We start from the raw sequence: 14910 nt of genomic DNA, 5'->3' as shown, positions 1-14910 counted from the left end.
TTAAAAAACAATTTACTTGTAATGACGGAATGAAAAATTGACTAAAATTTTGAAGGCAGTTGCAGGGGTTTCGGAGATCCAGAAAAAAGTTGAATAAAAACACCATTTTGTGGTCAAAGATGATCATTGCGCATATGCAAATTAAATTATTAGATATGATATAAGATTTTTAATTTTTAAATTTCACTTATATGGTTGAATCAAATGTCCATGATATTTTCGACAGTTTAGAGTTTTAAACTAATCGATTTGAATGTTTCAAAAACATTCGGTTCCTAATGGCCGCGAGATGTACTATTTAGTTTTTGCAAAAGACAGGTACTGACCGTTTCGATGGTACAGAGCGCAATGGGTTCACAAAATGTTCGTGTAGTTTTTGAGAGAACGGATCATTTGATTAGAAAGATTCAAAAAACATTGCTTATGTTGATGGTGTGACGAAATTATTAGTTTTTGAGAAAGGGCAGGTCCAACATTTTTTTTTTTCAAAAATTCGAAAGTATTCAAAAAATTTGAAAATTTTCAATGAGTTTAAATTTTTGCAAAAAATAATTTGTCGAAAGAGTATTATTTCATAATCTTGGTTCGATTAGGTTTTATTTAAGCATATGTTTTCATGTTTTGTCAAAATAAATATGTTTGAATACGTTCGTCGCCTAATTTAATAAAATAAGCACTTACAAATTTATGGTACTGGTAATATTTTATTTCAAAATATTGAAAATAATTGTTAAAATGATTTATCAATTTTCACGGATTATTTTTATTACTCGAATGTTTAATTATGATAAGTTAAGGCACGATATTATGCACCACTAGGTTGTTATTGCGACAGCGTGTCAGAAAAACTTAATCCAGACATGCGTACGGATTTAAAATAATTGATTTCCCGTGGGGCAAGTTATAGTATCGCAAAAAAAACGTTTACGTTTTAAAGGTTTTTGAACATTTTGGCATACCTTGATGTATGTGTGCGTGTGCGGATACAATGTATTGTCGACGATTTCGTGAACACTGATCAACCGATTCGATACAGGACAAAAAATGCCAAATATGGTTCGACGATTTCGGGAACACGGAGCAACCGATTTGAATAATTTAACTAGCTGTAAGTGGAATTCTGTCTTAAGGCAATTGAGGCATCGTGCCTTAAGGCAAATTGCTGGAACTTCCCGTACCGCAATTCAAAATTCGAGTAATTAAAAATAATCAATAATAATCAATAAAAGTTATATTTTGGAAATTCTGAACTTTTTTTCAAAGCAATCGTACTACTTTAACTGCATAAAGAGGAAATATCGAAGCGCGTAAGCGCCGTGTCGCCGTCTAACGCGTAAATATTGGTACGGAACCCATAGCAATGTAAACAACATTTATACTTATTGTTAAAATCTCTATAATATATCTAATTATTTGATGTGCATATGTCTGTTTGTTTTTGACCGCTAAATGGCTCATTTTTTTACTTTTTCCTCCATATCCCCGAAATCGTTGCACCTGCCTTTCCAAAAATTTTAACAGTTCTTCACTCGTTAATACAAATAAATTGTTTTTTGAATTATTCAAATCGGTCGATCCGTTCTCTTAAAAACTGAGTTACCGTTTTTGGCACTTTTTGCCCCGTATATCGGAACGGCCTGCCTTCGCTAAAAACTAATCAGCACGTCTTCTTATCAATACGAATCGAATGTTTTTCGAATTATTCAAATCGCTTCATTCGTGTTCCCGAAATCGTCGACGAAAATTTGTGTCCGCACACACACACACACACACACACATACATCCATTTTTTTTAAGGTATGCCAAAAGGTTCAGAAACCTTTGAAACGTAAAGATATATAAAGATTTTCATTTTCGATTTTTTGCGATTACTATAACTTGCCCTACGGGAAGTCAAAAATTCGATTTGTATTGATAAGGAGACGTGGAGACGTGCTGATTAGTTTTTGGCATAGGCAGGTCTAGGCGTTTTGAAGACACGGGGCAAAAAGAACCAAAAAAGGTAATTTAGTTTTTGATAGAACGAAGCGTCTGATTTGGATAATTCAAAAAACATTTTATTTATATTGACTAAACGAAGAACTGTTCAAATTTTTGGAAATGTAGGTCCAGCGTTTGTAGACTCTTAATAAAAATAAGTTAAAACAATGTCACTTGGCGGTCACAAATGTTCATTGGTCATATGCACATCAAATTATTAGATATTTTATAGAGGTTTTAATACACGCTTTATGTAATTTTTTTTGGGTTCCGTACCAAGATTTTTAATTTTAAAATTTACGTATATGGTTCAAAAAAATGTCCTCGACATTTTCGACAGTATGGGATAACCGATTTGTATGATTGAAAAATCATTCGGTTCGTACTCGACGGTGAAGCTTTTTTGCAAAAGGCAATATTGCCGTTTTGGGGGTATGGAGCGCAAAGGGTGTAAAAACAGTTATGCAGTTTTTGAGAGAATGGATCATCCGATTAAATTGAGGCACGATGCCATGCGCCCCTTAGTCTTATCTGCTTTAAAAAAAAGTTCACAATTTTAAAAAATTTGTAAAATTTTAAAAATATTTGAGGCTTTTTAAAAAAAAATCGGTACTTACTTTAAGGCACAATGCCTTGCACCGCTAGTTTATCCAAAATGATTCTATAATGAACTTTTTGCTAATTCAATAGCGTACCCTAGGGAGGAGGCCAATGGGACGTCCTCATGAGAGTATCTGCGAGCGTGCTCTGCTGAAATCCTTGGTTTTCATAAGCAGTTGTAGTCTTGTAGTTCGCGTCGATTTAAATATAGTCCCAATCCAAGTCCTTTGTCGAGAATGACGTCATAGGTATGATCCTCGTCCACATGCATACGTGTGCGATGGACGATGACGCCTGCGCACTTGTCCAGAATCGATCGCCGTTAGCATCAGAATGGGCGGGAGGGAAAACTTTATGATTTAAGTCCGTGACGGGTTTTCGAAACGTGCGATTGCCGAAAATCTGTGTCGTTTATTATTATGATCGTGTAATCGGCAAATTGTCGTATTTTGTTTGAGAAACATGTAGCTGTTTTATGCAATATTTAGTGATGATTGTGTCAAGCATTTAAATGTTTTGTGTAAGACGTTTTATTTTCTACACAAAATAGAAAAAAGTGAGTTTTTGTTTACTTACATGTACTAATAACGTAGTTATTGCATGTATTCATTCGTGTTATATTTATTGAATGTTTGCATTATATGGTTATTGATAAAATAAATAATAACTAGTGGTATGCATGGCATTCCGCTTTAAAGCAATCAGATCGCTTTTTCGTTGTGTTCAGAATTCGGATTTTTTGGTGAAATTTGGAACAAAAAATTAAATCTGTTAAAAATTTTCGATTTTTTGTCAAATGTTAAAAATTTTGTTTTGAAGTGTTTCAAAGTGTTCAAACTGGATACTTTAAAGTTCTTGATTTATTTCGATATTTTTAAAAATTTGAAAATATTTTGAAAGTATTATATAATTTTTTTTTTAAAATAGTGAACATTTATATTTTTTTTATTTATATCACGAATATTATCAAAATAGTATCATAATTTTTCGTAAATAATAAATAATGTGCAAAACTTTAAATTTTTTGTATAACTTATAGTGGTATACTACGCACACCGTATAACTTATAGTGGTATGCCACTTTCGTAAAAATGTATTTCTATTATCAAAATCGTTTTTCTCGATTATATAGGTGCAAGTCATATTTAATCTATCTATTCGTGGATCAAAGTGAATTAAAAGGCTAAAGTGAACATATTTCTGAATGAAAGTAATGTTAAAAATTTAAATATTATTAATATTAAATGGTTTTTATATTAGAGCCCCGAAGTGCATTTAACTTTTCTTATTTAGACAAAGCTCAAAATTTCGTGCAAAGTTATTTATTGTTGAAATCTATATAAAAATCTGAAAACTTGATTTTGACGAGTCAAATGTTGATTTGGCACATTTCTCTCTGAACTGGATAAAGCAATTTTTTCAGGAACGAATAAAATCATAACATAGTCAATACAAATTAAATGCTTTCTAAATCATTCAGTTCTTCCTAAAACGTGACCGCAAAATTGTATCCAAACATACATACAGGCAATTCAATATAAGCATAATATATAATGCATCATTTACCTGATAAGATATTCCAATTTATCAGAATTTTAAAAATATAAAAAAATGATTTTCAATTTTTTTGCAAGTACTCTCCCAAGGAAAGGTTAATGATTGTGTCTTAAATACCAGTACTATAATTTTTTTCTACCATACGTTAATTACCGTTAAATAATAATTTAACGAATAGGTAGGTCGATATAAAATAGATTGCTAGATGAGAGCTGTATAAATAATCCTATAAAGTTTAATTTTAAAACGAATCTGTTATAATGCTATTATATGATTAGATTTATAATGTAGTATCGCAACACGCGTGACACATTAAATTGTAGTTTACGCTCCTGAATGAAATAGCAATTTCCACCACACTCACAAACTAATGAGGCAGTCATGCCTCAAAACTACGAGATTATCAATCACAATTTTGTTGAGTTTTTTTGTGCGATGAGCACTCTATATAAAGCATCGAAATATTAATATTTGATTTTGAAAGTAATATTTGTACACTAGATGCTGAATGTATTTTCGTTAAAATAAACAATAACGACAATTATAAAAATACAATATTACAATAATTAATATTACTATATCATGAGACATGTTATTTTTTAATTAGATTTGAAAAAATAATAGAAAAAAATCTATAGATACCTAAACTATTTATTTTTGGATAAATATTAAAATACATTTTCGTAGGGTAAGCTATAGTAATCGCAACAAAATCGATAATGAAAATTTTGGCATATCTCTACGTTTCAAGCCTTCTCATCAATTTGACAATCCTTATTAGAAAAAATGGATGAATGTGTGTGTAGTATGTATGTATGTAAGTGATCAAATCGTCGTCGGCGATTTCGAGAGCACTGATTAACCGATTTGAATCGGTCAAAAAGCATGCTGAAGACTTGCCGATTAATTTTTGGCAGGTCCAGCCGTTTCGAAGATCCCAGGCATAAAGTGCCAAAAATGGAAAATAGTTTTTGAGAAAACAGAGCGCCCGATTTGAATGATTCCCAAAACATTTCACTTGTATTAACAGAATGAAGAATTTATTAAATTTCTGGGAAGAAACGTCAAGCAATTTCGAAGATTCAATAAAAAAAAGTTAAAAATAGTGGTGTATGTAATCGTGCCTTAACGCAAATTGCTCGAACTTACCGTACCAAAAATTAAACTTAAACTAGTGAGGTGGGTGGCATCGTGCCTTAAGGCAAATTGCTGGAACTTCCCGTACCGTAACGAAATGTTCGAGGAATACTGAATGTTTTCAAATTGATTATTATAAATATTGTAACCTTGTCTAATATTTATAAGAATTATATAAACTGAATTGCAAAGTTGAAGTTATTTGTTTAAAGTATATTAGAACTTTAGTCAGAATTAAAATTAAAATCTGAATTATTCTCGATATACAAAAATTTTTTTTTTAAAAAAAAAAAAGTTGAAACAAAATTTTTTTTCCAAAATCAATTATTTGTTTAAGACAAGCAGAAAGTTCTTTGAATCAATTAAATCGGATGCTTAGTTCTCTCAAAAACTGACATTTTTTGTACATTTAGCCTCGTATCTTCGAAATGGCTGGGCCTGCCTTTGCGAAAAACTAATAACCACTTCTCCCAATCATTACTAATTGAATGTTTTTTAGATCATTCTAATCGGATGCTCCGTTCTCTCAAAAACTCGATTTGTATTTTCTGCACTCTTTGCTCTTTATCTCCGTAACTGCTGGATCTGCCTTTGCCAAAAACTAATCAGCACATCTCCTTATCAATAGAAATCGAATGTTTTTTGAACCATTCAAATAGGTTGATCCGTGCGCCCGAAAACGTGGACGAAAAATTGTATCCATATATACATACACACACGCATCCATTTTTTCTGAGGTATGCCAAAATGTTCAGAAACCTTCAAAACGTCGAGAAATGTAAAAATTTTCAATTCCGATTTTCGGCCCATTACAATAACTTACCCTACGGGAAGTTAATAAAAAGAAATTTTTTAAACTTTGAAAAAGTTAGATTTTTGAGAAATTGTACATTTTTGAAAAAAATGGACTCTTTATGAAACAAAAACTTGAATTTTTTTTTCTTATTTTGAAATATTTTGGAAATTGAGACATTTTTTCGAAGCAATCGCACTGCTTTAGCCGCATAGAGATGCAATATCAAAGCGCGTAAGCGCCGAGTCTCCGTCCAACGAACAAACGATATTACGGAACCCATAGAAATGTGAGCAAAATTGATACATATTATTAAAATCTTCACAAAATATCTGATAATTTGATGTGCATATGTCTAATGATCATTTTTGACCACCAAATGGCGTTTTTACTAGATCTCCAAAACCGCTAGACCTGCTTTCACAAAAATTTGATCAGTTCTTCATCTTGTCAATACATGTAAAATATTTTTTGAATTATTAAAATCGGACGCTCCGTTTACTTAAAAACTGAGTTACCGTTTTTGGCACTTTCGAATCTTCGGAACGGCTAGACCCGCCTTTGCCAAAAACTAATTAGCACGTCTCCTTATCAATAGGAAGCGAATGGTTTTTGAATTATTCAAATCGGTTGATCGGTGTTCCGGAATCGTCGACGAAAATGACTGTTCTTTGTTTTTTTTTACAGATTTTATTTTATTTGTAATTTTTTTTATTTATAATTGCTTTCAATTGTAAATATACATACATTATCTTAATTATCTTAAGATATAAATATTTAAACTTATATTGAAATTCTAACTAGTAAAAACTAATATTTAAAATATATTTTTAATCATGGTAAAAGTAATCACCAAGATAACATAATAACAAACAAAACATACTGCATAGATATGTTCAAAAATAGTGAAGAGTCTATTGACATATATTGTAAATATAGTAAAAGGGCATTTAAGCATCATTATATTTGTTAACTTCCCGTAGGGTAAGTTATAGTAATCGTCCAAAAATCGAAATCAAAAATTTTTACATTTCTCGACGTTTTGAAGGTTTCTGAACATTTTGGCATACCTCAGAAAAAATGGATGTGTGTGTGTGTGTGTGTGTGTGTTTTGTATGTCCGCGTTTTTTCGTCCACGTTTTCGGGCGCACGGATCAACCGATTTGAATGGTTTAAAAAACATTCGATTCGTATTGATAAGGAGACGTGCTGATTAGTTTTTGGAGAAGGCAGGTCCAGCCGTTACGGAGATATGGAGCAAAGAGTGCAAAAAATAGAAAGCGAGTTTTTGAGAGAACGGATCAACCGATTTGAATGATTTAAAAAACATTCGATTCCTATTGATAGGGAGATGTGCTGATTAGTTTTTCGCAAAGGTAGGCCCAGAGGTTTCGGAGATACAGAGCTAAATGTTAAAAAAATGGCTGTTTTTGAGAGAACTAAGCGTCTGATTTAAATGATTCAAAGAACTTTCTGCTTCTTTCAACAAAATAATTGATTTTGGAAAAAAAAATTTTTTGTTTCTAATTTTTTTTTCAAAAAATTTTTTTTGTAATTTTGGATTAAAAATTCAAAAAATCACCCAGGCTAAGCACAGTCTAAGCGCCACTCTGGTAGAAATGTTTACGCAAGTGCGTTTAGACTGTTTATGTACTGGAGCACTTTTCCAATTTTGTGAAAATTATTGAAAAATGTGAAAATGCCGCCAAGCTAAGCATAGTATAAGTGAAAATGTTGCACAGAATTATTTGCAAATGCGTTTAGACTGTGACTATGCGGGAGCACTTTTTCAATTTTGTGTAAATTTGGCAACTATTTTTTTTTTGAAATTTAATTCGAAATGAAATGACGATTGTTAATGTTATGGAGATGATAAATTGATTTATTTATAATTAACTTCTCGTAGAGCAAGTTATAGTAATCGCAAAAAAATCGTTTTTTTATATATTTTTACGTTTTAAAACTTTCTGAACATTTTGGCATGCCTTAGAAAAAAATTGATGTATGTGTGTGTGTGTATGTGCGTGTGTGTGTGTGCGTGTATGTGTGTGTGTTCGGATACAAATTTTTGTCGACGATTTCGGTTACACGGATGAAGCGATTTGACTAATTCAAAAAATATTCGATTTGTATTGATAAGAAGACGTGCTGATTAGTCTTTAGCGAAGGCAGGCCTAGCCGTTCCGAAGATACGGGGCAAAAAGTGCCAAAAACGGTAACTCAGTTTTTAAGAGGACGGAGCGTCCAATTTGTATAATTCAAAAAACATTTTACTTGTTTGAACAAGATGAAGAACTTATCAAATTTTTATGAAGATAGGTCTAGCGGTTTCTGAGATCTAGTGAAAAAAACTAAAAAAAAATACTATTTGGCGGTCAACAATAATCATTAGACATTAGGCATATGCATATCAAATTATCAGATATTTTATAGAGATTTTAACAATAAGTATAAGTTTTGTTAACATTCCTATGGGTTCCGTACCAGTGTTTATCCGTTAGACGACGACGCGGCGCTTACGCGCTTCAATATTTAGTCTCTATGCATTTAAAGCAGTACGATTGCTTTGAAAAAAAGTTCAGAATTTCCAAAATATTTCAAAATAAATTTTTCAACAAAAAGTAAGATTTTGTCAAAAATTTATAGTTTCTCAAAAATCTATTTTTTCAGAGTAATTTTTTTTCAAAAATGTTAATCTTTTTAAAAAAATAATTTTTGGTACGGGAAGTTCCAGCAATTTGCCTTAAGGCACGATGCCATGCGCCCCACTAGTTTGATTTTTATGTCATTATTGAGGATGATTTGCGTATCTAAAAATTTTGCTCTGATTTTGTAGCCTTTTAATGAACACTCTATCTGATTTGGCCGATGTGAAATTTACAGTCAACACACATTAATAATTGAGTATTGATTTTTGTAGGCCTATCCAGTGGCGTCGGAACCAAATTTTTGATGGGTGGGCTCGTTTTTTTTTTTTTTTTAGATAGGCTGAGCCCCCCCATCAAAATTCATGGTTGGGCTCAAGCCCACACAGCCCACACGGTTCCGACGCCACTGGGCCTATCATATAACAAAAATGGAGAGTAAAATTGTTTCTAAAATACTATCTTGAGGCACACTTGCAGTAATGCCTTTATGAGTAGATTTACAATTGCATATATTAACTTTAAATTATTTATTAACTTCCCGTAGGGTAAGTTATTGTAATGGGCCGAAAATCGGAATTGAAAATTTTTACATTTCTCGACGTTTTGAAGGTTTCTGAACATTTTGGCATACCTCAGAAAAAATGGATGTGTGTGTGTGTGTGTGTGTGTGTGTGTGTGTGTATGTATGTATGGATACAAATTTTCGTCCACGTTTTCGGGCGTACGGATCAACCGATTTGAATGGTTTAAAAAACATTCGATTCCTATTAATAAGGAGAAGAGCTGATTAGTTTTTGGCAAAGACAGGTCCAGCAGTTACGGAGATAAGGAGCAAAGAGTGCAGAAAATAGAAATCGAGTTTTTGAGAGAACGGAGCATCCGATTTGAATGATCTAAAAAACATTCCATTAGTAATGATTGGGAGAAAGGGTTATTAGTTTTTCGCAAAGGCAGGCCCAGCCATTTCGGAGATACAGAGCTAAATGTACAAAAAATGGCAGTTTTTGAGAGAACTAAGCGTCTGATTCAATTGATTCAAAGAACTTTCTGCTTGTCTTAACAAAATAATTGATTTTGGAAAAAAAAAATTTGTACAATTTTTTTTTTTTTTTTTTTAAATTTTTTGTATATCGAAAATAATTCAGATTTTATTTTTAATTCTGACTATAGTTCTAATATACTTTAAACAAATAATTTCAACTCTGCAATTCAGTTTATATAAATATTATAAATATTAGACAATAATACAATATTTATAATAATCTATTTGAAAACATTCAATATTCCTCAAACGTTTCGTTACGGTACGGGAAGTTCCAGCAATTTGCCTTAAGGCACGATGCCACCCACCCCACTAGTTTTATAAATTAATTCATCAACCCAAACCGTGTCAGATGCCTTTTCTATATAAAAAAAACAAGAAATAGTACTTAGGTGTAGTTCTTCTTCTGTTAAAATTAAGGCCTGTAACTAGTAGAGAGTACACTAACTTTATTCGATTTTTTAATGTTATTTCAGAAACTTTCAAAATGAGCGAAAAATATTCATGTTTGAAAATACTGTTAATATTTTTTATTATAATAAAAATAATAAGTTTCTCCATTGAATTTAATTTTATTCAACTTCATATTGACTTGTTATTAAACATATATGAAGAAAGTTAAAAGCTTCTATTGTTTTAAATCTTTGGGTTGCTACCTTGTCAGAGGTCTACACTTGAATGTTTTGCATACTGCAATCATATTTAGGTCTTTACCTTTTAGGCGTTTACAGTCTCGTTTAGATGTTTGTTTTGAAATCCCATACGTCCATATAGGTTTAAATACCACGTTGTACAGGAACAACTTCTCCATGAGCTCGTGTTTCGTCACGTTGTTGTCAATTTTTTGAATGTGTTAAGCTTTGTATTTTGATCGCTCTAAGATTATGTTATGGTTTAGACATGAAGACAACCTTTGTTGAGGGTAAATTAAAATTGATGTAGAGAGATTTGGCACCGCTAATATCTTCAAATCTCTAGAGTCTACAGTCATTGTTGTATTTCTGATTAGTCATTGTTATAAATATAGAGTGCAGTGGTCTGATGTGGGCCTTCTAAATAATTATAAGACTAGTGATATGTTTGTCGAATCGCGTACATATTTATCATATTTTGATACTTGCTCAATTTTGGAAAGCATTTGGAGGTTAAAAACCTACTTTAGCACTGTACAGAGAAACGCGCCAAGAATTTCGCCGAGAAAGTTTTTACCCTCATTTGCTCTTACGCGATTTGTCATCGAATTTTCACGAGAAAAAATCAAGTAAATATACAATTTATTGTATAGACATATGATCTTTAAAATTCAAAGTGATTTTTGCCGATTGTTTACATTGTGTTTTTGTTGGAGGCATATGCAAAATAAGGTGTTTGTAGATAGAAGTGGGCCACTATTTGTAGACAGACATGGGCCACTTGAGTAATGCCATTCGTTGCACAGTAAAGCGTTTTTATCAATTATTCAAACGTATTATTAACTAGCTGTAAGTGGAATTCTGTCTTAAGGCAATTAATGCATCGTGCCTTAAGGCAAATTGCTGGAACTTCCCGTACCAAAAATTATTTTTTTAAAAACGATTAACATTTTTGAAAAAAATTTACTTCGAAAAAATAAGATTTTTGACAAACAATTAGACAAAAAATTACTCTTTTTTGGAAAAAAAAATTTTTTTTTATTTTTTTTTTATTTTTTTTTTTGAAAAAAAAATGTTTTCTTTATTTTGACATGTTTTGAAAGATCTAAACTTTTTTTCAAAGCAATCGTACTGCTTTAACTGCATGAAGGCGAAATATCAAACCGCGTAAGCGCCGCGTCGACGTCTAACGCGTAAACATTGGTACGGAACCCATAGGAATGTAAACCAAAATTATACTTATTGTTAAAATCTCTATAAAATATCTGATAATTTAATGTGCATATGTCTAATGATCATTTTTGACCGCCAAATGGCTTTTTTTTTTACTTTTTTTATTAGATCTCCGAAACCGCTAGACCTGCCTTTATGAAAATTTGATCGGTTCTTCACCTTGTCAATACAAGTAAAATATTTTTTGAATTATTGAAATCGGACGCTCCGTTCTCTTAAAAACTCAGTTACCGTTTTCGGCACTTTTTGCCCCGTATCTTCGGAACGGCTAGACCTGACTTCGCCAAAAACTAATCAGCACGTCTCCTTATCAATACGAATCGAATGTTTTTTGAATTATTCAAATCGGTTGATCGGTGTTCCCGAAATCGTCGACGAAAATTTGTATCCGCACATACATACACACACGCACACACACACACACACACACACACACACACACACACACACACACATACATCCATTTTTTCTAAGGTATGCCAAAATATTCAGAAACCTTTGAAACATCGAGAAATGCAAAAATTTTCATTTTCGATTTTTTTGCGATTACTATAACTTACCCTACGGGAAGTTAATTATTTTTATCACTTCAGTCATCATGCCTCCCAAAATCTTGGATTGTTAACAGCTAGCAGGCTTTTCGCCAATTGATTAGCATGGGACGTCTGTTTGTGAACCGTGCTATTTCTTCTTGGACATTGATCATATTGATATCTCGGTGTTTTATTCAGTTAGGGACATATTTAGGCGCTGGTATTGAGTTTTTAAATTATTTTGATGTTAGTTTTACTAGCGCAGCTCCAGAACTGAATGTCATATGTCCATGTCGGTTTTAAAATGGTTTTGTATAACAAAAATGTATTGTTGATAAGTTTGATCTCAGTCCTAAAAGACTATATAATTTTTGGAAATTATATTGCAAGTTTTTCAGCTCAACTTTTCTTTAGATATAGTTTCAAGTACTTGGCTGAGTCTTTTTAAGGAATTTGCTCTCTATAGATTGATATGGAAGATGTGTGTGTTTTGAAATATTGGGGTATTGGCTGTGTAAATAAAGAAAAGGATTGAAACCAGGACGCTTTCCTGGGGATCTCCGGAACATATAAGCTTAGCTGGAGAATTTCAATTATGTAGGTTTATGAAAAACTTGTGGTCAGTCAGCTAGGACTGTAATATTTGGTAAAGGGTTTCAGGCAACAATAATTTCAATTTATGAAATAGAACTTAATGCCAGACTATCTCGTACATCTATAAAGCTTGAAAACGTATTTTTATGCAGGTTTAATTTTGCATTCTATGTATTCACTAATCAAATTAATATTATTGAAAGATGGAAAATAATCGATTCTACAAACTTTTTTTGCTTTGCCAATCATGATGAATTGCAAATTTTCTGACACTGTTCTTTACTGTAATTGATGTGAAGAACTTACAAAATGCATTTGATGACTATGCTGCTTAATTAACTTCCCGTAGGGTAAGTTATAGTAATCGCAAAAAAATCGAAAATGAAAATTTTTATATATCTTTACGTTTCAGAGGTTTCTGAATATTTTGGCATACCTTAGAAAAAATGGATGTATGTGTGTGTGTGTGTGTGTGTGTGTGTGTGTGTGTGTGTGTGTGTGTGCGTGTGTGTATGTATGTGCGGATACAAATTTTCGTCGACGATTTCGGGAACACGGATCAACCGATTTGAATAATTCAATAAACATTCGATTCGTATTGATAAGGATACGTGCTGATTAGTTTTTGGCGAAGGCAGGTCTAGCCGTTCCGGAGATACGGGGCAAAAAGTGCCGAAAACGGTAACTCAGTTTTTAAGAGAACGGAGCGTCCGATTTTAATAATTCAAAAAACATTTTACTTGTATTGACAAGATAAAGAATTGATCAAATTTTCATAGAGGCAAGTCTAGCGGTTTCGGAGATATAACGAAAAAAGTAAAAAAAAATGCCATTTGGCGATCAAAAATGATCATTAGACATATGCACATCAAATTTTCAGATATTTTATAGAGATTTTAACAATACGTATAAATTTTGTTTATTTTTCTATGAGTTCCGTATCAATGTTTACCCGTTAGACAGCGACGCCGCGCTTACGCGCTTTATATTTCGTCTCTATGCAGTTAAAGCAGTACGATTGTTATGAAAAACAAGTTCAGATCTTCCAAAATATGTCAAATTAAAGAAAACATTTAAAAAAAAAAAAAAAAAAAAAATAAATTTTTTTTAAAAAAAATTTTTTAAAAAAAATTTTTTTTTTTCAAAAAAAAGTAATTTTTTGTCCAATTTATAGTTTTTCAAAAATCTTATTTTTTCGAAGTAAATTTTTTTCAATTTTTCAATTTTAATCGTTTTTAAAAAAAATAATAATTTTTGGTACGGGAAGTTCCAGCAATTTGCCTTAAGGCACGATGCCCTAATTGCCTTAAGACAGAATTCCACTTACAGCTAGTTATTATTTATAGATGCAATTTTATTATAGTCATCCATAAACCATTGAATATATGGACGTGAATATGGTCAAATTTTGTAAGCAAATGAAGACGTGCAGGAGTGTTGCCGGAGAAGCCCAGGATGATAGGCAAAGCGAATTGGCGACAAATCCTTTTTTCCACGGACCTAGTCTCGGCATCAAAGAGCAGTGCAACAATGACTGCGCGCGCTTTATTAGACTGTAGTTTACAAATCAATATAATATCCAACTCTTTATCAAATAGGTTAAAATAAAATATTAAAACTTCGATTGTAACGGTTGTTGTGATAGCTTGTGATTCAACACAAGCGCATATCACAAAACTCACCACGGGAATGAAAACGTTTTCGAAAAGCATGCAATTAATGCAGGTTGTTTAAAGCATACATTTACACAAGTTTGAAGATACTAAATTATAGGGGCTAGCAATGAGATTCAAATATGATATAATCCGAATCACATTGTTTTTGCTATTAGGGGCCGAGCTTTTGTGTGAGATTCCAAAAATTATACATCTTTAATTATAAAAATAATGTTATGGACTAAACTGCTGTGGAAAAATCAGGAAAGCTGAGAATATAATTTCAAATATACGAATTATTACACGAATAGTAGTAAAAGCTCGGTCGACGAAATTTAAATTATACACGAGTCCACGTCTATATACTTGGCACCGCGATGGTGGAAATTGGCAAAACTAATATGACTTGATTTTTTGACGATTTTTTTGCTGTCGATTGGTGCAAACTAAAATTTTTTTGCTCTTTCCGTTCTCGAGATAAATGGGTGGGGCCAAATTCGGTGCTA

The sequence above is a fragment of the Ctenocephalides felis genome, unplaced genomic scaffold, assembly GCF_003426905.1.
Source record: "Ctenocephalides felis isolate EL2017-DRISC unplaced genomic scaffold, ASM342690v1 CF-g0.4_SCAFFOLD_01886, whole genome shotgun sequence".
NCBI lineage: Eukaryota > Metazoa > Arthropoda > Insecta > Siphonaptera > Pulicidae > Ctenocephalides > Ctenocephalides felis.
The sequence above is the reverse complement of the archived record's forward strand: the minus strand, read 5'-3'. Positions refer to the sequence as shown.